Raw genomic sequence first — 25,449 nt, forward strand, 5'->3', positions numbered from 1 at the left:
ATTTCTACACAGATGTGTTTGCTTTACATCTGTTGTCTGATGCAGTGAGTCCAAGGCTGGTTCTGAAGTAATGATGGGGAACACGTGATCAGTATGGCCTGTCTGTAAAACACTACTAAGTTTTTGGGATAGGATGAAGTGTGTTGACATTTATTGTCTTGTTGTGGGTCTAGACTACCCCCTGGGACTGCTGGATTGTTACTGCCCGGTCAAACCGGACAGTCAGGAAATATTAAACAGAAAGGAGGGGGTAAATCAGCCCGTATTAGTTTCCCAGTCCTGTCAGCTGTGACCCTCCACAACAGGCCTCCTCCTCTTCAGCACGTAGGCTATGAGCGTGTGTGTCCTTCTCTTGCCAGAATGAGAAACGCGCAAACCTCGCAAACCTTTGTTATTTTTAGAGCATATGCAGATTTATATTGTTTTAAGAATATTTTGATCTTTTTTCTTTACAGCTAAATTTTTGTACAGCTGTCTCATGACTCAGTCTTTTTCTGTTTATTTAATATTTCATTGAGGATTCCTCTTGTGCATTTGTTTTTGGGTTATTGTTCGGCTCTTGTTTTGTAATCTGCGCTCATCAGCGTGTATTACATCTGTTATGAACAAGGATGTGTTGAATCCTATGCGTCCGTCGAGATTTTATGGGTAGAACTGATTGTAGTTTGGAAGCGTCTGTGTGGTTAATGGCTCAGCCGGTCTCCATGGGGCACATTTCCATTTCAGCAGAAACTGGCATTTCTCCTACACTTCGCTTGGCTCTCGCTCACTGTCATGAGGCTCAAGTCATGCGTTTGTGTGCCCATGTGAGTGTCTGGGTTTACACTCAATAAATATAGTACTGTAGCTTCAGCTTATCGCTCTCCGTCTAGCTCCCTGATACACAGTTACTGTAGCCACACAAATGAAGTCCTACTTAAACGCATGGTACATGCGTAATCTCGTTTACTGTCAATGGCTGGCGTCTTACACTGCAAAAAGAAATAAATCAAGCAGTCAATAGCCTTGATTCTACTAAAAATAAGATAAAAATACATGAAAATTAAAAAAAATTAAATTTAAATATTTTAATAATTATGTATATATATTTAAAAAAGAATACAAATATCTTAAATGAAATTAAAAGTACTTTTAAGTAAATAAATTTACTTGAGACAGCTGCATATAAGATATGAAGATGTATCAGATCAGATTACGATGATTCTTTTGCTGTGTAGTAACTAATATGCAGTCATTATGGCAGTCTGTATGTTTCTCCAATAGGAACGTTTGTTGCTTCACTTGTCTGTGCACGCTGTGTCACAAGCCGAATCAAGCGTGAGTCAGAAATGATTGTCGTACAGTTCTGAGAGAGCGGACGGCTGTGTACATACACCAAAGGATCAAGCTCAGCTCAGGTTTCAGCTGCAACAGCTGGAGACAAACAGATGTGAACAGCCGGGTAAGTTTTTGCTGTTCTGCTTTGGCCAAATCAACAGAACAGAGAGATCAGGTATAACTTTAGAAAGCTGGACGGCTTCCCCTCGCAGACAGAGCTGGAAACTGAGATTCTCTGCCAGGAGCTGATTTATGACAGGATTCGGCAGAAACATCTTGTCTACCGTCAGTAGTCAATGTTAGTGTAGATTTTTCTCTGCCTTTTAGCACGGGCGATACTGCAACCGAGGGAAAGTGTTGTCTTTTCTTCTTTTAGATTGGCAGTATGTGTCCTTTTTGAAGGGAAAGTGTATTGTTGTTTCCTCCTAAAAACATTGATCTGTTGCAGAAGGGTCTGAATGCAGTCTGGCATTGGTTAGCCTTCTCCATGTGACTGCTGTAAGAAATTAAAGGGTTGAGTAGAATGGCATTTGAACCATTGTCCGCAAGACCCCTTGAGCTGCCATAAAAATTCCCTCAAGAGCGTCTGAATCCATTTGAGTGCTTAATTCTTTTGTAGAGGATTTTTATCTCCGGCTCGCACTCGGAGCGTCCGGCTGTAGTGTGTGAATGTGGATGTTACTGTGATATCAAGCAAATGAAGCACATCAAAATAACCCCCCTGCAACCCCTTGGAACTACGTAGCAGCCGCATAACAACACCACTCATGCTTTCTTTGAAACATGTATAAATAGAAACCAGTTTGATTTTACACTGACATATCTTTTACACCTTATCTTTATATCACCATAGAGCACTTGGGCTTTGGTCGGTCTCTGTAAGTTCACATGGCAGGACGAATGAGATCACATTCCTGTGATGAATCAGACCAAAGCCTTTGAAACGTTCACTTCATGTCTAAATAGAATGCTGCCATATCTGTGCCTAGGGTTTCCTTGGCAACCCCCCCCCCCCGGACATGTTACTTATGCCACTTGTTTAGCGTTGCTCTGAAGGGAACTTCATCTAGTCACTGTTTCACAGAGCACAGGCTGCAGTTTGCATACCAAGTAGATATTGAGTCTCCTTTTTTATCCTCACAATCAAACAGTGCTGTTTAAAAATGATACAATTAATAATAAAATAAAAGCTTTTATTTCTTTGTTTATGCATTGAATTTAGAGCATTAGTCTGAAATAAGAATTCTAAAGCTTTACTTATGCAAAAGGGTTTTGATGCCAATGGTATGTTTTGTGTTATTGTAGTAACTTCATTTTAGTGTGCAGTACATAAAAAGTCAATGCAAAACTATGAAAAATTATGAAATAATAATAATAATGTGAATAATGTTTTTTTTTCATGTTCACCTTTAAACCCAGTGTAATCTGTGTATTGTGTCTTGCAGCCTTTTAAAAGATAGGAAAAATTTCCTTCACTCGGTTTTCACTTTTCTTGCAATTGTTTGTCTTTGCAGACTGATGATTGATTCAAAGCTTGCCGTGGTCCAGCGCCATGGTAGACATGCCAAGCCTGTACAGTCCCTTGTCCCCGCTGGGGGATCCAATTCTGGACAGCCCTCTGTGTGGAGAGCTCATTGGTGACATGGAGGTGCTGGAGGACATATCACAGTCCCTCAGTGACGAAACCTTCAACTCCCTTCATGTGCTGGACTACCAGAGCAACAATACAGCAGCAGACAGCTCAACTGGCTTAGGTAGAGCATACAGACACACACACACACACACACACACAAACCATCCTAACCAATCAAAAAAAAAAAAAAAAGTCAATTTAAAGAATTAAACCTTTGCATTCATCTTATGGTTTAGTATATAAACAAGTTTGTACACACTTGTCAGCTTTAGCTTTAAATTAGTTCTTCAAATGATGTGTATTATTATATATTAAACAATTTGTAAAAAAAAAATTCGATTTTTTTACAAATATTTTTTTTTCATTTGTTAAAAATAAAAATTATGGTCACGCTTTATTTTAAGGTCCTATTCTCACCATTACAAACCATTAACTATGACTTTTGCCTCAATAAACTCCTAATTGGCTGCTTATTAATAGTTAGTAAGATAGCTGTTAAGTTTAGGTATTGGGTAGGATTAGGAATGTAGAGTATGTAGAATATGCTCATACAGAATATGTGCTTTATAATACTAATAAACAGCTAATATGTTAATAACAGGCATGCTAATAAACAACTAGTTTATAGCGAGAATTGGTCTCTATATTAAAGTGTTACCAAAATAATCATTAAAAAAATATGTTGGGTCAGTGTAAATGTATACATAGGCCCATGGGTGGGTTTGTCTTGCAGATGTCTTAACACCAGCATCTAGTCCATCCTCAGAAGTGTTTGCGTCCAGCACGGTTCAGGACGGGAACTCTTCTGGTTCTCTGGCCCTCGAGTGCCGCATCTGCACCGACCGGGCCTCTGGTTTCCACTATGGAGTGCACGCCTGCGAAGGGTGCAAGGTAAGCACACACGCAATGCACACAGCACAGTGGAAAATTCTCACACGAGTACCAAGAGTCCGTACCAGAACGCCCTCAACTTTTTCCTGCTTGGCATTAGTGCAGACGCTGTGTTATACTTTCGTAACCACAAACCTATCCGGGACTGAAAACACTTGAGCGCACACACCAGGGTCAACAGAAATCACATGAGTTTCTGCAGTATTTTCATAGCTGCTTTTGCAAAAACACTGAGAGTTCCCCCAAGGCTTGTTCTCTCTTCGTACATGTGAGGTGAAGCGTGTAGAAGAGCTGTTGCTGCATGCGGTGCATGTCAAATTCATCAGTAGGACTGCACACAACACACCCCAGCTGACATGAGCCCGGGTCACGACCGAAGTTAACTACTGCCAGCCCAGTTATTGGAATGTGACATGTGTTTTTCTCCGGCAAGAGCAGACTTTGACCGTTGGCACCCCTTAGGGTGCAATTAAGCCACAACAATTACAACGACGTTTATTGCTGATGCGGTTTACCACTCTTTCATGTTGTACTTTGGTGAGACCAATTAAAATATGCTTTATACATAATTTGTTTTAGTTAATGGTTATAGTTAAGCTTGTTTCAAAATTAAAGGCTAATTAAAAACGATTTATTTAATTATTTAGAATTTAAAGGAACACTGTCAGAATCGGTGTGGACTGACTTATTTCCTTATTCAGTTCAGGTCACTGGTTTTGAGCTTCATGCGCCTTAGTTAATTATATAGTATGACATTTACACAGTGTCCTGACTAGAAATTGTCACAAAGCAACAGGCACTAAAAGCCATACTTCCATGTAAATGTGGAATATGTGGTCAAACTGCGCATCCCCTCTGCTCAACACAGTATATGAAAGTGCTCAACCTGTTCGGCAGGTCCAACCATGTCAAGGATTATAGGGGGGTCAGTGAACAGCCCCTCCCCAAATGGCTTAACCTGTCGGCCTTTGATGTAAAAAGCCGCCAAACACCTCTTTTTTCCTAGCCACCTTTTGGAAGTCTAACGTCCGTGTGAGTGAGTTAAATGATGGAAAGAACGTGACCAGTAGCGGTGGCTTTCTTAATATATCTAAAATATCTATATGATGTTAGTAGTAGTATCTATTTTTTATTTATTTTTTAACACTGAGGGGCGGTGGTCTACGAAATTTTCTGGTAGATTTTTTGGTCCCACTCCGCCTCTGTCATAATTAATATAATTAATATTCGTAATAATAGTATTAATGCACTTAATTTCTTGTTTTAATAAAATAATACATTAATTAAATATAGTTAGTGTTAATACTATATTTTAATAAAAATATAGTAAATAAAAATTATTTTATAGTACACCTAAAAAAATACAAAGTGATATTTTCTTTTTATTTGTCTTTTAATTTTTTATATTAATTTTCATCATTTCAAACCTAAAATCAGAAAGGTTTTATTTTGGGGGGTTTCTGGCAAGTCAGTATGCGTGCTGCCACAGTTATAGTGCTGCCGAGTGAACCAAGTCAGTAAATGAAATGGCTCAGTTTAGCATTTTTTTCTGAAACCAGCAGTACATAGCTTAAGTTTTATGCTTTCAGCTCAACTGGAATTTTTTTTAAGTAATCAGTAATCCAAAGGTCTGTCATGGACACTAGATGGCACAGATGGTCTCAACTCAGTCTGACATAATGACATCATAATTCACATATTGCAGCTGATTGGTTTCTTTTCACATTAGCAGCCAATGAGCTCGCTGCTCAGCATTAAACTTCTGGACTAGTGCTTGCTGTAGTAGTTGCAGCACACTTAAAAATTCTCCACGTTCCCCAGCTCCACTTCAGCAGCATTTCTTACATGCTCACAGCAGCGTGTCTGTAGATGTACTGGCAGTAGCAAGTCTCCGTACTTACTATTTTGCCAAACACATAAACATTGCCATGTATATTACCATTCTAAACTCAAGTTGTCATGACAGAATTTCAGTTGATTATGAAGCTTTCAACCATTTAGGAACACAAATTAATGGTCAAAACTTATTAACCCAGCACATTTTGGTCACGTATGCACACCACTTATTAGCCTAACTTTAACTTGTTTCTTTTGGCAATTGTTTTTAAGTGTCAGATTTCATACAAGTAGTTTTTTTTTTTAAAAGATCTTTAAGAATCATAAACTTTTGTAAGTCACAGAGCCTTTTTTCTGCAATAATTCAAAAGCCAAGCTAACCAGAACAACCCTCTACATTGGGAGTAAATCACATGCATATGCGACTAAATCTTACCCTCTTGGTGAATGATGCCAAATATTAGCCAATGGCTAATAAATTCTCAGATTTAACTCACCAGTGCGTGAATTGGAGGCTAAGTACAAGTTTAGCACATATATATATTTTCACTCGCCGAACACTGACTGAGTTCTTAAGTGTTTCACACTCCATCAAACGATCTGTGCTGTTTTTCAGTTCATCTGAATCAATGTGCAGTGCGCCTGTATTTGACGTACCGTAAACTCTAGTGTAAAGGAGCATGACTCTCCTTCACCTTTTTCTCACACACACACACTGAGAGAGAGAATTCACACGCTACATGTAAACGATATTATTTTTCTTTTGGAATTCTTAAGCTTTTAAGAACTGCGGGGTTTTCCTGTAGTGGGCGGAGCTAACGCCCAAACTGCAATGTCATTGGCTGGCGCACACCTGTTAATGTCTCTGTTTTGATTTCAGCAAAGCAGTTTGAGCAAACTCACACAACCTGATTAATATTCAAGAATCCAGTAGCTCATTTAATCCTAAGTAGTCCTTAGTGACTTCATATAGTTCTTATTAGTAGAATTCGCATCATTATTGTTATTGTTTTTTTTTCCCCCTATTTTTTATTTTATTTTTTTACAGAAACTGAATAACCAAAAAAGCACCGCCACCAGTCCTGTTAGAATTTTCAATTAAAATTACTAATATGCATCCAAACATGGTTATCAAGTTTATTTCTAATTACTAAAGTTCTATTATTAAATAATACTTCATTATTATAATGCTTGACTGACTGATGTTAAGAGTGTACTTTCAGATATAAAAAAAAAAAACTGCCATTTTACATACGTTTATTATATATCTGTCTGGCGAGTAAAATAACTATTTTACTAGCCAACGCCAATTTAATTGCCAAGGTGTCTGTAGAGGGTTGTAGAATGATAGTAACTTATGGGTTGGGGAAGAATAAATGAGGCATTTTTAGCATGTAACAATTGTCATGGGGTGAAGAATCACTCGACAAGAGGTGCGTGAATTAAATGCCCCGGAGGGTGGGTTTATTGATAAGTGAAGGGTGCCTGGTGAAGTGTCCTGATCCGCTTTCTACTGGTTGGTGCTTCCCGTGTGCTCTCCGTGCTCTTCGGTGCCAAATCAAGGTGAAAGTGGGTGTCCTGATGTCCTCCAAAGTGTGTGGGCTGTCGGTCACTCGCTGCTTTCTGTGAAGACCAGCGTTGCATTCGGATCGAGACCGTCTTCTGAGTGCAGTGTGTGCTCCTTTTGAGTGTGCTGGCTGATGGGGAGCAGCTGTGACCGATCAGCCGGTGACGAGGACGTGCAGGTGTTCTGCTTTGGTTTCCAGGGCGACACTGATTCCTCTGGGAGTGCTCGTCACACAATGTAAAGTAACCTTCGTAGTTACGGGAAGAAGGCGGCGGGAATCAGTGAACATTTAAATAAAACTTTAATGATAAAAGAAACAAAAGACAGCGCAACAGCCCCTCACAGATGACTGCCGCGCACAAACAAAAGCAAAACACAAAATAAAATCCAGACCTGGTCCTCTCTCGTCCTTCACTGTCGTAACTCCTCTTTTGTGTCCTTCCGGAGACCGGTGAGTGGCGCAGGTGTCGCTCATTTCCACCAGCCTCCAATCATTCCCACGGCTCTTGGCCCCGCCCCACTCGTCACACAGCATACAAATATATTTTAAACTTCTTTCTAAAGCTTTTGAGAGCAGTAGGAAATAATGCATGGGCAGCATGGACGGTGTTTCTGTCCTTTTTGTTTTATCTCATGGTATGTTCGGAGCGTAGAGATGCGTCATTGCTTCTGTTTTTAGTGCTGGGAGCAATCCAAGACAGTCTGTCAAGAGACCAAGATTTTGTCTTATACCTGTTTTCATTGTCAGACACGTGTTCCGCTTTTCCCAGTTAAATAATTTGCCTGGAGGGACACTGAATGTCTGTGCTGTAACCGTGACCCTTACTACACATACCAGGACCCGTCCACAGTGTCTATTCTGATGGAGATGTGTGGGAAGACTCTTCAAAACTCTGAAAGCCCTTTATTCACTGCATCAACATTATTATTTTTGCATTTTTATTTGATTTTATCTCAATGGTAAACCGCAATAATCCCAGTACAATTTCCCCAAGCATCCCATGCAAGACCTCAGTAACTGATTTTTGACAAAGCATTTAGCATCAGGTTATGCATGATTCTCTTTTGCTTTGAAGACTGTAAGGACATTTCTCTGAAGAACATTTCTCAAAATGCATAATGTCTCTATTATTTATTGAAGCAAAGATAAGTTGTAACACATTTGTGCAAGCTACATTGAGTTTAGCTGTACATCTGTGTTTGTTCAAAGATATGCTGTGTTCTTGAAAAAATAAATGTTGTTATCTTGTGAATCAGCCTTCTTATCAAATGTGCAATAGCATTTGGTTTATCAAGGTCATTTTATTACGGTCTTGTGAGGTTCTGCGCTGTGTTGCAAAGTATGGGCTAAAGTTCTTATACAACCAATTCAGAATGTAAACATAAATATATTACAAAAATAGTGCAAGAACAAGTTGTCGTTCAATTTGGTATCATAAAATTCTGACCAAACAGTTTTAATTCACCCTTCCACAAATTAAAGTCTAAAAAGGTTTTAAAGTCTTAAATATAAAGTTATGGCATTAAATGTTGCATGCACTGCGAATAAAGAAATTAAACTAAATTAAGTTAGTTTTTACTTGAACAAATATTAGTCAGTGAGGTATGAAAACTAGTTTCCCCAGTGAATTAAGATATTTAATATTTGTTTTAATTATAAACTAACCTTCCTAAACTTTCGATTTCTCATAAAACTAGACTTCTAACTTTGAGTGGTTTTACTTCTTAAGAAAAAATTGATCTTGATTTAAGAATCTTTGGACAGTTGCACTGGAAAGCAAGAGTTATGTCCAAATGCCTGTGGGAGCAGAGCTATTCAAGTCTTAAGTTCTTATTTCAATTATTTATTTTTATTGGTATGTTTGGAAAATGAATTAAAAAGTAATAGAGATCTATTGGAAGATTTATTTTCAAACTACAGGGCATTGACATATTGCATTTCATTAAAAAAATGTCATTTATTTAGTCATGACAACTTGCATTACATGTGTTTTTTTTCATGAATTTTCCACAGGGGTTCTTCAGGAGAACCATTCGACTAAAACTGGAGTACGACAAGTGCGAACGCAACTGCAAAATCCAGAAAAAGAACCGCAACAAATGTCAATACTGCCGTTTCCGCAAGTGCCTTGCAGTGGGCATGTCCCACAATGGTAAAAGCTTCAGAAAGAACATATCTCTATGACTTAGATTATACAGAATCAGTTTATGGCTTGGTGATTTAAGATCTTTAATTGCTTTATCTGAAATCAAGATGGTGTTGCATTTTATGACAATAATAATTTGTAATACTTAGTTATTTAGTTCTCAAATTAAAGGTCAGGACAATTAGAGTAGAAACAAAACAGAGTACAACAACAACCTTTACAAACTCTTAGCTTCGACATTATGACTAAGCACAAATCCACACCTTCCAAGTCCTATAAGAAGCAGCATGACCGGAGATGAACCAGGCGACATGGAAGATACACCGTCCCGTTTTCTCACGAGACTTTGACCCAAACCGAGGATAGCTTCTTCTGTTAATGGGCTAATGTCATGAGCCGCTGTTAGCACAATCCCTTCAGAGGCAGATCTGTATCATATCACGCCACACACACACACACACACACACACACACACACACACACACATACACCCACCCCCAACCCTAATCGTCTGCCCTTTGTCCCGGTACTGATGAAGTGGCAAAAGTGTGTTGACCTAAAGTTCTACTACTGTTTGTGTCTAAACTGGGGCTGACGATTCAATACGTTAATGTACCATGATTAATTATTAAAAAAATTAACGCAACCAAATAAACGCAATCAGTGCCACCTGACCCAAATGTGAGTTTTGGGGATTTTCCTATAATCCAAGCAATTCGAGTGTCGGTCTGCACACAGGCCAGTAGTTAAAAAGTGTTTGTTTTTCACATTATTGTATTTTATCTGCAATATTCAGTTTTTCTCAGACAGATTGACGAATGCAATTGCAACACAGCAGACTGTAGACTTGTAAGTCAGTGATGTGGAAATAAAACAAAAATTGTATTAATTCAATTAAGTAACAAATCATTATTTATTTAATGTAACATTTCACATAACATTAATTAGATGCTTTTATCTAAAGCAACACAAAAAACAAACAAAAGCACTTTTTTTTTAAAAAGCCAACGATAATTATAATATACAATGTCAGCTTTATTAGAAAACTAGATTAGGAAAAAAACAGGAGAGGACAATGCAGAAAAAAAATGTTTGTTTATTTTTGATTCCTTTTTTTCTTTAATAAGCCCTATCATGAACAATTTAAGCATGTATGTGTACACTATGTGTTTTTGTTTTTATAAAATACTTTATCTGTGGCAGCATGCATGAACATGCATTTGGTTTCATTGGTGCTGTGTGTGTGTGTGTGTGTGCGTGCATGTCTTATAGCTATCCGTTTTGGGCGGATACCTCAATCTGAAAAGCAGAGGCTGAAAGCAGAGAAGGACGTCAGCGACAAAGAGCAGCACAAGTCCCAGCAGCTGGACACAAAGAGTTTGGCCAGACAGATGCATGAAGCCTACCTCAAACACTTCCACATGAACAAAGCCAAAGCACGCGTGTTTCTCACAGGCAAGACCAGCACTCCGGTGAGTAGTGCCTGTTTTAATTTTAGTTTTAGTCTAGTCTTTGTGTGAAACTGTCATTTTAGTTTTTATTAGTTTTAGTCATGTTCATACTCTTTTTAGTCTTGTTTCGTTTTAGTCGACGAAAACTGATAACATTTTGTCTAGTTTTATTCAATGAAAATTGTATTTTAGTTTTTTTTTAGTAATGCTATTCTATTTAACCCAGTAGTACAAGTACCTAGTAGTATAGACAAAACCAAAATTTTCTTTTAGCCAAACCCATTTCGAACAATGCTATTTTATTATATTATTGTTACCCTTTAGACTCAAGAATACATCCATTCCAGACACAGAGGACTCTCTGATTTTAATTTACTAAATTTATTTTTACCAACCAAACATGTTAGAAATACACATACATACATTTAAATAAAATAAATAAAAACTATAAATAAAATATAATAAATGTAAAAAAAAAAAAAATCTGCTAATTTTTCTCCCAAAGACAAACCCTGGCTGGCTAGCCGTCGGTCACTTTCTCTGTGTCAAGGCTGATATATACTCGACGTGTCGGCAAGTTCGGTGAGCGCGGAAAAAACATCATCGCGGTGTTGCCGGAAGTTCGCATTGAGTGCACAAATGAAATAGAATTAGAATTCATTTACATATTAATTATACACAATTTGCTTAAAAATGTCTTGTTTGATGTGAAATACAGCCAATAGTTTAAGATTGTTTTAAGTTTGTACATAAAGAAATTATTAATTCATCAACTCATTCATTACAAGACTTGTACTTGCCATACTGGCAAATGACTTCTCACAGGTGATTCCCTACGGTTTTAGAGGACAGTTACTCCTCGTCACTCCTCTGTCATTTAAAAAAATAGTGCAACGGCGAACTCGAAAAGTATAAAAGCCTCGTCCATTTGAGAAGGTGCGCTCGTGGATGCCAACCACCATTAAACATCAACGAAGAAGAAGGTGCGCTCACAGTCAGCAGAGGCTCGCAAAGCGGAGCCAGGTGAAAGTATAAATCCTGCTTCACTTTGTTTGTTGTCATCTTCTAAATAATGCTGCGAGTGGGACTTGAGGAAGTGATGTCGGTTCTGTCTTCACCTGATGCAGCCACTGAAGTGAGACACAGGAAACAGAAATACTGCAAAAAAAAAAAATAACACGACTAAATGAGACAAAATAATGTTATAACATTTTGTTTCGTCTCGGTCAATGAAAATTAGTAGTTTTTATTTTGTAAACCACATTTAGTCTTGTTTTTATTCATCAACAATATTGCATTATAAATTTAACTATAGTCATCGTCACATGACCAGCATTTACGTAAGGGCTGTGTATTGACAATAATCTAGCGATACGATACATATCAAGGTACCGGGTTACGATACGATATGTTGAGATACATTGTGATACTGTAAGCATTTCTTATTTTAGGAATAGTATACTATATATTGTAAGGAAAGCTGTCATTAAAGGGTCAGTTCATCGAAAAATCTAAATTATGTCATTAATAACTTACCCTCATGTTGTTCCAAACCCGTGAGATATCCGTTCATCTTTGGAACACAGTTTAAGATATTTTAGATTTAGTCCGAGAGCTCTCAGTCCCTCTACTGAAGCTGTGTGTACGGTATACGGTCCATGTCCAGATAGGTAAGAAAAACATCATCAAAGTAGTCCATGTGACATCAGAGGGTCCGTTAGAATTTAAACTGTGTTCCGAAGATAAACGGAGGTCTCACGGGTTTGGAACGACATGAGAGTGAGTTATTAATTACATAATTAAGATTTTTCGATGAACTAACCCTTTAAGAACACACCACCATATGCAAACCTTAGCAATTAATAAAAAATTTAACCAGAACACAGTGGGATTTGCATTTGCAGTAATCAGTCCCTGTAACATGCAACTTTATTGAACCACTTTTTGTGTAGTATGAGTAAAGGGGGGGAAATTTAAGTGCTTGCAGGATCCTTTAGTGAAATGTATAATAAATAAAGATTTTATATGCACCACGAACACCGGACCAACTGCACAAAACTTCCTCAAAATGAGAGAAAGCTGCAGCCGCTTTACATTTTTTAGAATATTTAGATTGTGGAAATTAAGTATACAAATATTACATACCTTAAAATCTTAATGAATTTCTTTTTTTTTTTTTTTTTTACAAAAAGTGCAAAGTAACATGCACAACAAACTTTTATGTAGATTTTTCCCGGACCTTCTTTTCTCTGTAAATTAAGGGTGCACACTAATGTTGAAAAACACTATCACTACTTAGCAATCAGATGTCTGTATGCACAAAGGCACAGATCCCTAGACAAGACCAAATCTGCAGATGAAACTTTTTTTTGTAGAAGCATGTTTTAAATTTGAACAAGCTCCTCACAACTACACCATGTTATGTACGAGAAGCTGCAAAAGATACAGGAACAAGTGTAATGTACAAAACATGGTGACTAAAATTCTTAAAATATATTTATATATTTAATATATTGTGTCACCAAAAATTATTGAGGTCATGTACATATATTGTGTGATAAGTCAGTATATTGATTATTACGACAGGCCTAAATGAAAGTATGTTTTGTTATTAGTTTAAGTATTTGCGGGTCGTGTGTGTGTGTGTGTGTGTGCACTTATGAATAATGAGCTTTAAAAATAATGATCACAAAATAATGATCATTAAAAAAGCATCATATGACCCCTTTAAAATATATTCATATAGAAATCAGTTCTAAAACATTAAAAATCTTAAAGTTCAGAATTTACTGGTTGTATACTAGTGTCAAAAATAATTAATTAATGACTGTATTTTAATGACTCAAAATGAAGTAACTTGGCAAGCTATGGTTTCAAAGTAGCTTCCCCAACACTGAGTTCCCCAACACTGTCAACTGCTAATTAAGAAAACATTGAGCACTAATTGCACAAACTATTCAGCACACTTTAAGTTGCACGGTCTGCACGCACACTTGTTCTCAGACTGTGCTCTCTCCATCCTTCATTGAAAGCCCTTCGTCATCCACGACATGGACACGCTCCATCACGCAGAGCGGAAACTACTCACCCAGCTGCTGGGCAACGTGGCATCCGGAGACTTCTGCACTCTGCGGGAGAGAGAAGTGGAGGCCCGGATCTTCCTGTTCTGCCAGTACGCCTCAGTGGCGACAGTCACGGAGCTGACGGAGTTCGCCAAGGCTGTGCCCGGCTTCGCCACCTTGGACCTCAACGACCAGGTGACTCTGCTGAAGTACGGCGTGTACGAGGCGCTCTTCGCCCTGCTGGCCTCCTGCATGAACAAAGATGGGCTGTTGGTGGCTCGCGGTGGGGGCTTCATCACCCGAGAATTTCTGAAGAGCCTGCGAAAGCCCTTCAGCGACATGATGGAGCCAAAATTTCAGTTTGCCACCAGGTTCAACGCCCTAGAGCTTGACGACAGCGACCTGGCACTGTTCGTGGCCGCCATCATCTGCTGCGGAGGTGAGATGCAGAGAAGTGAAATGTGGCTGTCTTGAAAACATTTGGAAAGCATTATCTAAATGAAACGCTACATTGACAGTGACTAGCAGCTTTTGAAAATTGGCTTTACTCAGGAATGAAATACTACACATGAAATTGATACAGTGGGGAAAATATTTATTTGGTCCCCTGCTAATTTGAAAGTTTATCCAATTACAAAGGAATGTAATTTTTATGGTAGGTACCATCCAAAAAATCCAGAAAAAGACACATTATTTAAGGTTAGAAATTGATTCACATTTCAGTGAGTGAAATAAGTATCTGATCGCAAAACAAAACATGAATTAGTGCTTGGTGCAGAAACCCTTGTTGGCAATTACAGAGGTCAGAAATTTTTTTTTGTAGTTGGTGACCAGGTTTGCACACATCTCAGGAGGGATTTTGATCCACTCCTCTTTACAGATCCTCTCTCCTTAAGGTTTCTTGGCTGTCCATTGACAACTCTGAAGTTTCAGCTCCCTCAACAGATTTTCTATAGGATTGAGGTCTGGAGAATGGCTAGGGCCCTCCATGACCTTAATGTGCTTCTTCTTGAGCCACTCTTTTGTTACCTTGGTGGTATGTTTTGGGTCATTGTCATGCTGAAAGTCTCATCCATGACCCATCTTCAGTGTTCTGGCTGAGTGAAGGAGGTTGCTATCCAAGATTTTACAGTACGTGGCCCTGTCCATTTCCTCCTCAAGTCGTCCTGTAACCTTAGCAGAAAAAAAGTCTCAAAGCATAATGTTTCCACCTCTGGCCTTGACTGTTGGGATGGTGCTCTTGGGATCACAGTCAGCATTTATCTCCCTCCAAACACGGCGAGTCGAGTTAATGCCAGAGAGCTTAATTTTGGTCTCATGTGACCACAGAACTTTCTTCCAAGCCTTCTCTGAATCATTCAGAAATTCTTTGGCAAACTTTAAACAGACCTGTCCATGTGACTTCTTGAGCAGGGGGACCATTGCGGTGTAGTGTGTTACCAATGTTTTGCTTGGTGACTGTGGTCCCAACTGCCTTAAGATCATTAACAAGCTCCTCCCGTGTAGTTCTGGGCTGATCCTTCACCTTTCTCATGATCATCCTTACCCCATGAGGCAAGATCTTGCACAGAGCTCAGTCGTGGTTTTGCTGTCCCAAGACTCAAACCCCCTAACCCTAAGGTTGTGGGTTCAAGTCTCGGGCCGACAATACCATGACTTAGGTGCCCTTAAGGCACCGAACCCCCAACTGCTCTCCGGGCGCCTCAACATAAAGAGCTGCCCACTGTGTTCACGTTATGTGTGTGCAATTTGAATGGATTTAAATGCAGAGCACGAATTCTGAGTATGGGTCACCATACTTGGCTGTATGTCACGTCAGTTTGACCTTTTTTTACTTTCATCAAGGCCAATTGATGGTTATTTTGTATTTCTTCCATTTCCGAATAATCGCACCAACAGTTGTCTCCTTCTCACCAGGCTTCTTGCTGATAGTCTTGTAGCCATTCAAGCCTCGTGCAGATCTACATTCTTGTCTCTGATATCCTTTGACAGCTCTTTGGTCTTGTCCATGGTGGTGTGAGAGGTTGGTACAGAAAATAAAGATTGTGTGGACAATTACCTTATAAGCCCAACCGTGCTGACATTAGAAGTAACTTCTTAAAGTGGAAGGACTAATCTGTATTCCACATGGGCACAAAACCAATACGTGGGAGTCAGAATTCCTGCTGGTTGGTTGGGGATCAAATACTTATTTCACTCACTAAAATGCTAATCAAAGTCTTAAAAAGTACAGTGAAAAAAATCTAATTCTATTTTTTGCAATTACTATTATTCTGACACAATATAAATGGGTATTTATACATGATAACTTATATATTTTTATTAGGGGTGTAACGGTTCACAAAATTCATGGTTCGGTTCGATACGATTCACTGGTGTCACGGTTCGGTACATTTTAGATACAGCAAAAAGAAAAAATTGGCAGATAAATTTCCTTGATTTTTTTAAAAATGTTTTATTTATTAAAACTAACAATGTATGTTGTTTTTTTTTACATTGAACAATGGAGCTATTCTTTACCCATCTTCTATGGTGTTTTCTTAGCAGCATACTGTATAAAACAAAAACAGCTCCTTATAAAAAAAAAAATGAAAATGTTATATTGTTGTAGTAGTTATGAACAAATACAAAGATGTAACTTTTTATATGGAACTCTGTAACTCTTTATATTGAGTGTGTTTTTACTCAATTGGTTCTCTACAGGGCTTATGTTTTTTGGAACAAAGCAGGAATTACGGTCTGGCTGAAATGGGCTCGTGAAGGAATATCGTAACGGGGCTCAATTATATTAAGCATGTTCTTAAAACCTGCGTTTTCCACTACAGAGTAATGCGCTCGCTCACTCAGTACGCGCTGAAGGCTCGTTGCAAAATGGCTAAAGGGTCTTTCACACAGGACGCGGTATGCCAGACCTGTTGGTTATTGGAGGATCTTCTATTTCTGGTCTGTTAAATGCATTGGCCATTTTGCAACGAGCCTTCAGCGCGTACTGAGTGAGCGAGCGCCTGACTGAGTAGCCTAACATAAACATATAAGTTGGTGTTTTTTTTTCTTCTTCGGGGGTGTCAGGGGCGTTGCCTGTTACGTCGTTTGGGTTATTGGGCTACCTTGTTGAATGCAAATCATTATATTCCACAATTTTTTATTTATTTTCCAAATATAATTAATTAGTCCAACGAACCGTTCGGTACATAATGCGTACCGCGTACCGAACCGAAAGCCTCGTACCGAACGGTTCAATACGAATACGCGTATCATTACACCCCTAATTTTTATATATATATTATTTATATTAAATGTATTTAGGGTTTCAAAAGTTTGGAGACCCCCTATTTTTTAATGCAAATGGACCATTAGACTACTACAGTAAATACATGCATACAAACATAAATATTTTATTTAACCTTAAATACTGTTGTGCTTTATGAACATCTTACTCAATACTGAAGGAATAGTTCACCCTAAAAATGTAAATTCTTTCTTAAATTACTCACCCACATGTCGTTGCAAACCTGCAAGAACGTTCATCTTCGGAACCCAAATTAAGATAATTTTGATGAAATTTGAAAGCTTTCTTGACCCTTCATAGACAGCAATGGAGTTAAATGTATTAAGAACATTGTTAAATGGGTGGTTGATTGTGATTTAAATTTTTTAACGTTAGTTAGTGTGTAATGTTGCTGTTTGCGCATAATATCTGCAAAGTTGCAGCACTGAAAGTTCAATGCAAACGGAGATATCGTCTTTTAAAAATCTGGCAGTTTAATGCCTACAAAAACAGCTGGTAAGAGACTACAACAATCTTCTTCCCGGGTCCGTTGCATCACAAACCCAGATAAACCCCACCCCCGGGAACAGGCAACAAAGAGGGCGAGGCCATGTTGTGCTGCTTGCTTTAGAGAAGAGGAAGAGAGAACTAGCGGTGCATGTAAAAATCTGTGCATATATGAATCATGATTCACAAGTTTCAAAACCAATGTTCTAAAGCAACGGTTCTCAATCCAGTTCCTCTCGTCGCCCTGCTCTGCATCTCTCCCTCTCATTCTCTCTCTCTCTCATTCAGATCATCAGATCAGCTCCAACAAACTCTTCCATTCATACACTTATTTTCACAAAGCAATGAGAAGCATTATACATGGACGTTATACACCCCTTTAAAATAGTCCATGTGATATCCATGTGACAACAAAGAAAGAAGAGAAATTGCTGAATAGTCATTATTCAATAGTCATTAAGTCGCACAAAAATTATTCACTTAGCTTCATAACATTAGGTTTAACCACCGATGTCACATGGACTATTTTAATGATGCCTTACTATCTTTTTGGGCCTTGAACGTCTCAGTTGTGTTGCTGTCTATGGAGAGTCAGAAAGCTCTCGGATTTCATCAAAAATATCTTAATTTGTGATCTGAAGGTGAACAAAGGTCTTACGGGTTTGGGACGACATGAGGGTGAGTAATTAATGACAGAATCTTCATTTTTGTGTGAACTATTACTTAAATATCATCTCCTTTGCTGAACTTTTAGTTGGTTAGTTGTGGTTCAGGCTGTTTTTATGTCACCTCTGGAGTCCCACAGCCAGTAACTTTTGAAAGGCATGACATAATAATGGTCAGAGTGAGATGGGGATTTTGTTCTCTTTGAGGGCTAGCGAAAATAACCACAGTTTCCTCTCCCGTCGGTTTCAGCAGCAGCCGAGGAACTGCTGTCGTGCAGCAGGGACACGAAAGCAGACGCTTCTGCAGGCCTCAGCTTCCTGGAGGCTGCTCTGTTTTCTTATAACCTATATACACTAAAGAGACACAGCGTTAGCAGAAACAAAAAATATGTAATTCATGGACACACTGTACAGTGACATCATGATGTTTAATACAAATTTTGACACCATAGCAATTGAACAGGAAAGGTTTTTATCTGAAAATCTGGTATTAATATCACAATGTGACCCTGGAACACAAAACCAGTCATAAATAACCAACAATACATCATATGGGTCAAAATTATTAATGTTTCTTTTATGCCAAAAATCATAAAGATCATGTTCCATGAAAATTTTTTGTAAATGTCCTACAGTAAATATATAAAAACTTTGCACTGTGCATCACTAAGGTCTTCATTTGGACAACTGTAATGGCGATTTTCTCTCTATTTCTTTTTTTTTTTTTTGCACCCTCAGATTCCAGTTTTTAAAATAGTTGTATCTCAGCCAAATATTTTTCTATCCTAACAAGATACATTTCCATACGTCAATGGAATGCTTATTTATTCAGCTTTCAGATGATGTATAAATCTCAATTTCCAAAAATCTACCCTTATGACTGGTTTTGTGGTCCAGGGTCACAAATGAATAATTGAAGTAAAAATAATGGCATAAATCAGTTGAGTAACTTTAAGTATTTATTAACTATTCTTACATGTCTCTCTCGTGTTTCTTCCTCTTTCTCTCTCTCTGGATCTCCTCTGACAGATCGTCCAGGACTGAGCGATGTGTCTCAGATCGAGCGCATCCAGGAGAGCATCATCCACGCCCTGCGGCTCCACCTGTTGTCCAACCACCCCGACGACACCTTACTTTTTCCCAAGCTGCTTCAGAAACTGGCCGACCTTCGGCAGCTGGTAACGGAGCACGCGGAGCTGGTCCAGGAGATCAACAAGACGGAGGACGCTTCACTCCACCCGCTCCTGCAGGAGATCTACAGGGACATGTACTGACTTTAAAGCATTGCCATTCTCAGCAAGCACCAAAACACAAGAGCTCCCTCTGCGTGTGGGACAGGAGGTAAAGGATGCTCAGCTCAGAGGGGGAAAGAAGCCCGGTGGAAACATCTCTATGGTGTGCACCTGCTTGGGAATCAAGCACTGCCGGGACTTGACAGGGTAAAGCCAGCTCGCTGAGAAATATAGCACTAACCTTAAATAGGGAACAGACCTTTATAAGGTTGATGCCTAATAGTGCAATAGATGCTTTTGTAAATTTGCCAAAAAGTGGATTACAGGCGCAGTAAATATATGCCTTGGCTCACTGTAAACTGGCAGTAGACCATTAAAGTGCCATATTTAGCTTCATAAGCATCTGTTTATAGTGCGAGAGCATAGTTGGCTTGTATTGTTTTAGACAAACGTGGCCACTCTGAGATGATGTGCTGCTGCTGATCTCCTGCTCCATCTGTGTAGTTTGAAGGGCGGGGCTTTGGAGATCACGGGGCGTGGCTAACAAAACTTAACTTCCAGAGCGGTTGATGTCACTCTGCACGTTTAAACTCAAGATTTAGGACCTGGAAAATATAGAGTTGACTAGCCTGAATAAGGGGTAATTTTTCATAAAATGGTTTGATGCTAGAATGAAATGTAGAGAGAGAGAGCCATATAAATCCAGTTGTTTGTTACATTTGAAACGCTTGTACATTGAACATAATTTGTTAAATCTTTTGTATAAAAATATTATTGTACACTTTATAGCACTCCAACTGTAATTTTATTGTACAAATGTGTTATGTGTTCTGACATGGTACCTGATTCAATTAGTAAATTGGTTGTAATTTTTATTTTTTAAGGAAAATTAATTTTCGCAGCATTTTAAGCTAAATCTACTAGAGTTGACAATCCATGAGACTTGATCAGAAAGTGCTTTGTAGACTGTTGCAGTTTTTAATAATTTCTTTAGTTGTAGTATTCGGGTGCGTAATTACTGACTGATCTCATCTGGTGTTTGTAATTTGAAATGAAATGTCATGTTAATGAAAAAACTGAAATCAGCGGCGTAGACGTGTTTATTTCTGGCGCCATCTTCTGTGTATTCTGATGTACTGCAAGCGAAAAGTGTAAAACGGAAACGCAGAGCCTGTCCTTCTTGACGCACCGTCGTGACGTCGCAGCAGTATCATGGGCGCGTGCTCACTCAAAACAAACAGTTAGGATGTTTTTGAATGGGACGCAGAGGTTGTGCAGCACGAGAATCGCACGGTAACCGTAACCTATTGAATGTGCACGAAGGGCCGCGCTCGTCGTCTTCACCTGCGAGCTGTGTGAACTGTCCAGTACCTTCAGCTCCAAGGACCAGAAGCCGCCAAACACCAGTGTAAGTAATAGTGTTTGTGACACTGCGAAATTGCACACGAGATGGTTAGTCTTCATAAGCAAGGAAGACCGCTTTTAGTATAGCTTTAGTGATGTACGTCGATGTAAACATATGGTATAAGGTTGCTCAAACGATCAGTTGATCTTTGCGCGCCGAGTGTGGTTTGCTGAGACGTCACGGTGACGTATGTTAACTTGACGATTTAATAGATGAAATAGATATATGAACATTACATTCCTAGCATTTATTTGAGTAAATGATAAACGAATAGTCCATTGTTTATTGTCTATTTTGATAAAAGCTTCCACAAAGTGGTTGCTAGTCTAGTCTAAATTTAACCATAGTGCTTAATATATATGTTTGGAGCAGGACAATGTATAGTCAAGTATCACACCCAGTAGCTTAACATCTGTTATTTGTTCCACTGGCACCCCATTCATAAATCAATTCAAATCAGCAGCCTTAGCCATATTACTTTTTATAACTAAAAACAATACATTTAGTTTTTTCTATATTTAAAATGTATTAATTCGAACCCACTTCGTAATCGTTAACGGCCCATCACTTACATTTTCCTGAAGCTCAGTTGATGTATCTGCAGCAGAAAACATTGTCGAATCATCACCATACATAACTATATTTGCTTCATCAGCAACATATAGTAGATCGTTTATAAAGATAGAGAACAATAATGGACCCAAACCAGTCCCTTGCTGAACACAACAAAGTGTTTTTAGCCTCAGAGCAAGAACTAATATAAAACAGAAACACTCTGTCCTCTATTAGAAAGATAGCTTCCAATCCAATCAAAAGATGCCAGTGAAAAACCAAAACATTTTAGTTTAGCAATAAGAATATCATGGTCAATAACATCAAAAGCTGCTCTATAGTCTATTAAAACAGCACCGGCCAATTTCTTATCATCTAAACCATTCATCTTTCATGTGTATAAGAGCGGTACTTGTAGAGTGTCTTGGTCTGTAAGAATGTTGTGCATTTGTAACCAATCCATTAATTCTAAAATATTGTAAAATTTGCTTTAAAATAATCTTCTCCAAGAGCTTGCTCAGAATATGAAGTGTATTAATTGGCCTACAGTAAGGACCTATAAAGTCCTTAAAGTTATAGTCCTATAAAGTTTTCCCTTTTTTAGTAATGGTATAATTTAAGATTCTTTCCAAAGATTTGGATATACACCACTAAGCAAACATTGATAAAATATGTGACGCATTAGTTAAGAGCACTGATTAGCTACTATTTACAGAAATTTACCATAAAAAAAAATCAACTCCAGAGGTTTTAGCATCTGGAATTGAAAGCAACATCTGTTATACTGTTTTGTTCAGTGGGACTAAAATAAAAACAACACATTTTATCTTTCATCATTTTAACAACAGGATTACACACTAATTGTAAATCATTGCTAAACATGCCAGATCATAAATCATCGAGTTTATGAATGAAAAAAAAAAATGTTAAAAATAATTAGCCATATCAGGGTTTAGTGATAAACTGTCCCTCGTTTTCGTCTTCCTACACATTATTTCATTTAGTGTTTTCCACATTTTCTTACTATCACCAGTTGCATATCTTATTTTGTGCTTATAATATTACCTCTTTTTGATATGATTTAATTTTGTACCCTTTTTACAACGTGAACAAAATGTGAATAATCTTTTGTAAAGTTAAAAATGGGAAATGGGTTACTGTCTGAGTAACTTGGGTGACTTTGGTAAAGGGCGGTACTATTCTAAACAATCCAGTTCATCAAATACATAATTAGTGTTAGCCGTTTGTTTTGGACCGTTCGATGTTTGTGTGCTCGTATAATGAAGTTATTTGATGTTCACCTTGGAATGACATCGTGCAGCAAAATATTGAACATTCACATCACAAAGCAATATAGCAATATATAATTCAAAAAGGAGGAAAAACTTACTGGAGGGCCTTGTCTTTTTATTAAGCAATAGAAATTCATATGCACTGCAGTATATAATCAGCCTCATGCTGTTATTTACATAGGACACCCACTTGAACATTCAGTGAAACTCTTTGAAAGATATTGTAAACACACTAAATATAAATAAAATAAAATACATATTTAGTACAATAATCATTAGACATTAAAGGGTCTATTTTTTTTTCAACCCCCTAGATTTTACACATTTGTCAGCAAGATTTTTTTTATAAAATTATCATGTTCACATTATCTTTGTATTTGAATAAGTACAAGCTAGAATAATTATGATGTTTAATTTGCAGCTAAATCTCTGTTTTGCAGAATGACAGTGGGACATTATTTCACACATTTTTGGATCCATTTCATTTCCCCAAATGGTATTTGAAACATTAAAGCAGACACTTGCATTTAATATGCTATGTATTTATATGAAATCCTCTTTGTAAAGGTGTTCTGTTTTGTGCCATGTGGGAGATGATATATCTGCAGTTTTCCATGAGCTGAACTTTAAATTGAGCTAAAATGTGTTTCTTGAAGTCAGTGCCTATCACACAGACACAGAAAGTACTGGTGGTTTCTGATATCTGAGCTAAAAGTTCATTAGTCTGTTTGTTGTAGGCCATTTAACACTCTGTATTTTGATTTAAATATGTGATCGATGGCATGTGGTTGAATAATTGCATGATGTGTGACCAGTGACTGAGACGTCCTCTTTCCTGCAGGCTCTTGGAGGAATGTTACGGCAAGAAGGATCCCTTCAGCTCAGAGAGAGAAAAAGATCCTCCATCTCTTCCATTATGTTCAAAATTCTGAAAATCCAGATCAAGCAATATTTTTACGCTTACATGCAGTGAAGAACAACAATGGCAGCATCAGGATCATTATGATATACATGTGAATCAATGTCAGCATATGAATAAGCTTGTGTTTTCGGTGTGTTCTACACCAAGCACTTTTGTTTGCCGTGTGCGGGATCACCTCCATCAGTTTCCAGAACAGGTTTGGATGAGGTGCTGACGAAAGAAAGTGTCCAGAAGACGTCCTCTTCATGATGCTAGAATGATTTAGTCGGGTCACTAGTGAGCTTTCTGACTATACACACAAAATTAAGGTTTATTATATGTATTATATTGGAATTTATGTCTTGCACAAATGGCAGCTGCAAACCATATGTTGATTAAAATAATTTGTGTGCTGTCATCTTCTGAGATAATTTTTACAAATGAGTTTTATGATAGTGATAAATGCTTTGAGTTGTATGTAGCAACTATAAAATAAATTATGTTTATGTGCATGTTTGTGTCATGGGTTGTGATTACTGAAAATATAAATAACTGATATATGCATGTGTGATGTAGGTGAGTCTCAATGCAAACCTGATGTGAGCATGAGCAAGCAAACACTACCGCTACACCACACCTCCAGACCTGCCTCCTTCCAGCCCTATGTTGGGGCTCATCCTGACTTGGTTGCAAAACCCACAGGTAAGTAGTCAAATATAAGTTCCAGCACACATATAGTTGGAGATCTGTGGCTCAGCGGTCTGAGCACTGGTAGACAATGCCAGAGATCCCTGGTTCAAATCCAGCCAGATCTCCAGAATTCATAATCAATTGCAGTAAGTGGTGTAGACAGAGGAGCGGAGCGGAGCGGAGCGGACCAGACCAAAGGTGGAACTTCCGGACTGGACCGGAGCAGTGGAACCAAAGTGGAGTGGCTGCCCAGAGGGACTTGGCTGAGCAGACCAACAGTGGTGCAGCTGACTGGATGGAGGAGCACAGAGTGGAATGGCAAAAAAAAAAACAAAGTGGTCAGACAACAATGATGAGGAGAGTGATGACCACACCCAAAGAGGGGGGGGCATGACTGTGGTCCCCCCCCCCCCCCGGCCTCCAAGACAATGACCAGCAGCAGTTATACATGTTCAAGGAGCCAATTGTTTATGCTTGTAGTAGAACGTTTTAATTACATCATCCACTAGATGGCATTAAATCCATTTGTATGCAACTTCTTCAAACAATAAATGAGATGGGCACATGAACATTCCACAAAAAATTGTTCACATGCCAAAGATTACATGATCACAAACATACAGTTTAACAAATATCCACGACTTACAGTATCAAGTTCCATATCAGCTACAAAATATTATCACTTACCTACAAGGCCCTTAATGGTTTAGCTCCTTCGTACCTAACTAGTCTTCTACGCTACAATCCATCACGCTCCCTAAGGTCACAAAACGCGGGACTTTTGGTAGTTCCTGGAATAGCAAAGTCCACTAAAGGAGGTAGAGCTTTTTCATATTTGGCTTCTGAATTCTGTAATAGCCTTCCTGATTATGTTCGGGGTTCAGACACACTCTCTGTTTAAATCTAGATTAAAAGATTATTATCTCTTTAGTCAAGCATTCAAATAATGCATCTCATAATCTTGGACTGCAGTTGTATCTTATCAGATGTGCATTATTATTCTTTAGCTTGGGTAAAACTAATTAATTTTACT

At 38.3% G+C, this 25,449-nt stretch overlaps 1 long non-coding RNA gene and 1 pseudogene across 1 annotated transcript; one reads left to right on the top strand and one right to left on the bottom strand.

Annotated features, from left to right (window-relative positions):
* Window positions 1-1,180: 1,180 nt before the first annotated feature.
* LOC127956962 (peroxisome proliferator-activated receptor alpha-like) lies at window positions 1,181-24,238 on the top strand (annotated as a pseudogene).
* Window positions 7,116-8,671, bottom strand: LOC127956967 (uncharacterized). The gene is made up of 2 exons (XR_008153677.1): window positions 7,638-8,671; window positions 7,116-7,491 (listed from the first exon to the last, which is right to left on the bottom strand). It is a non-coding gene; the product is annotated as an uncharacterized LOC127956967 (long non-coding RNA).
* Window positions 24,239-25,449: the final 1,211 nt, after the last annotated feature.

Source organism: Carassius gibelio, chromosome B4, assembly GCF_023724105.1.
Source record: "Carassius gibelio isolate Cgi1373 ecotype wild population from Czech Republic chromosome B4, carGib1.2-hapl.c, whole genome shotgun sequence".
Classification (NCBI taxonomy): domain Eukaryota; kingdom Metazoa; phylum Chordata; class Actinopteri; order Cypriniformes; family Cyprinidae; genus Carassius; species Carassius gibelio.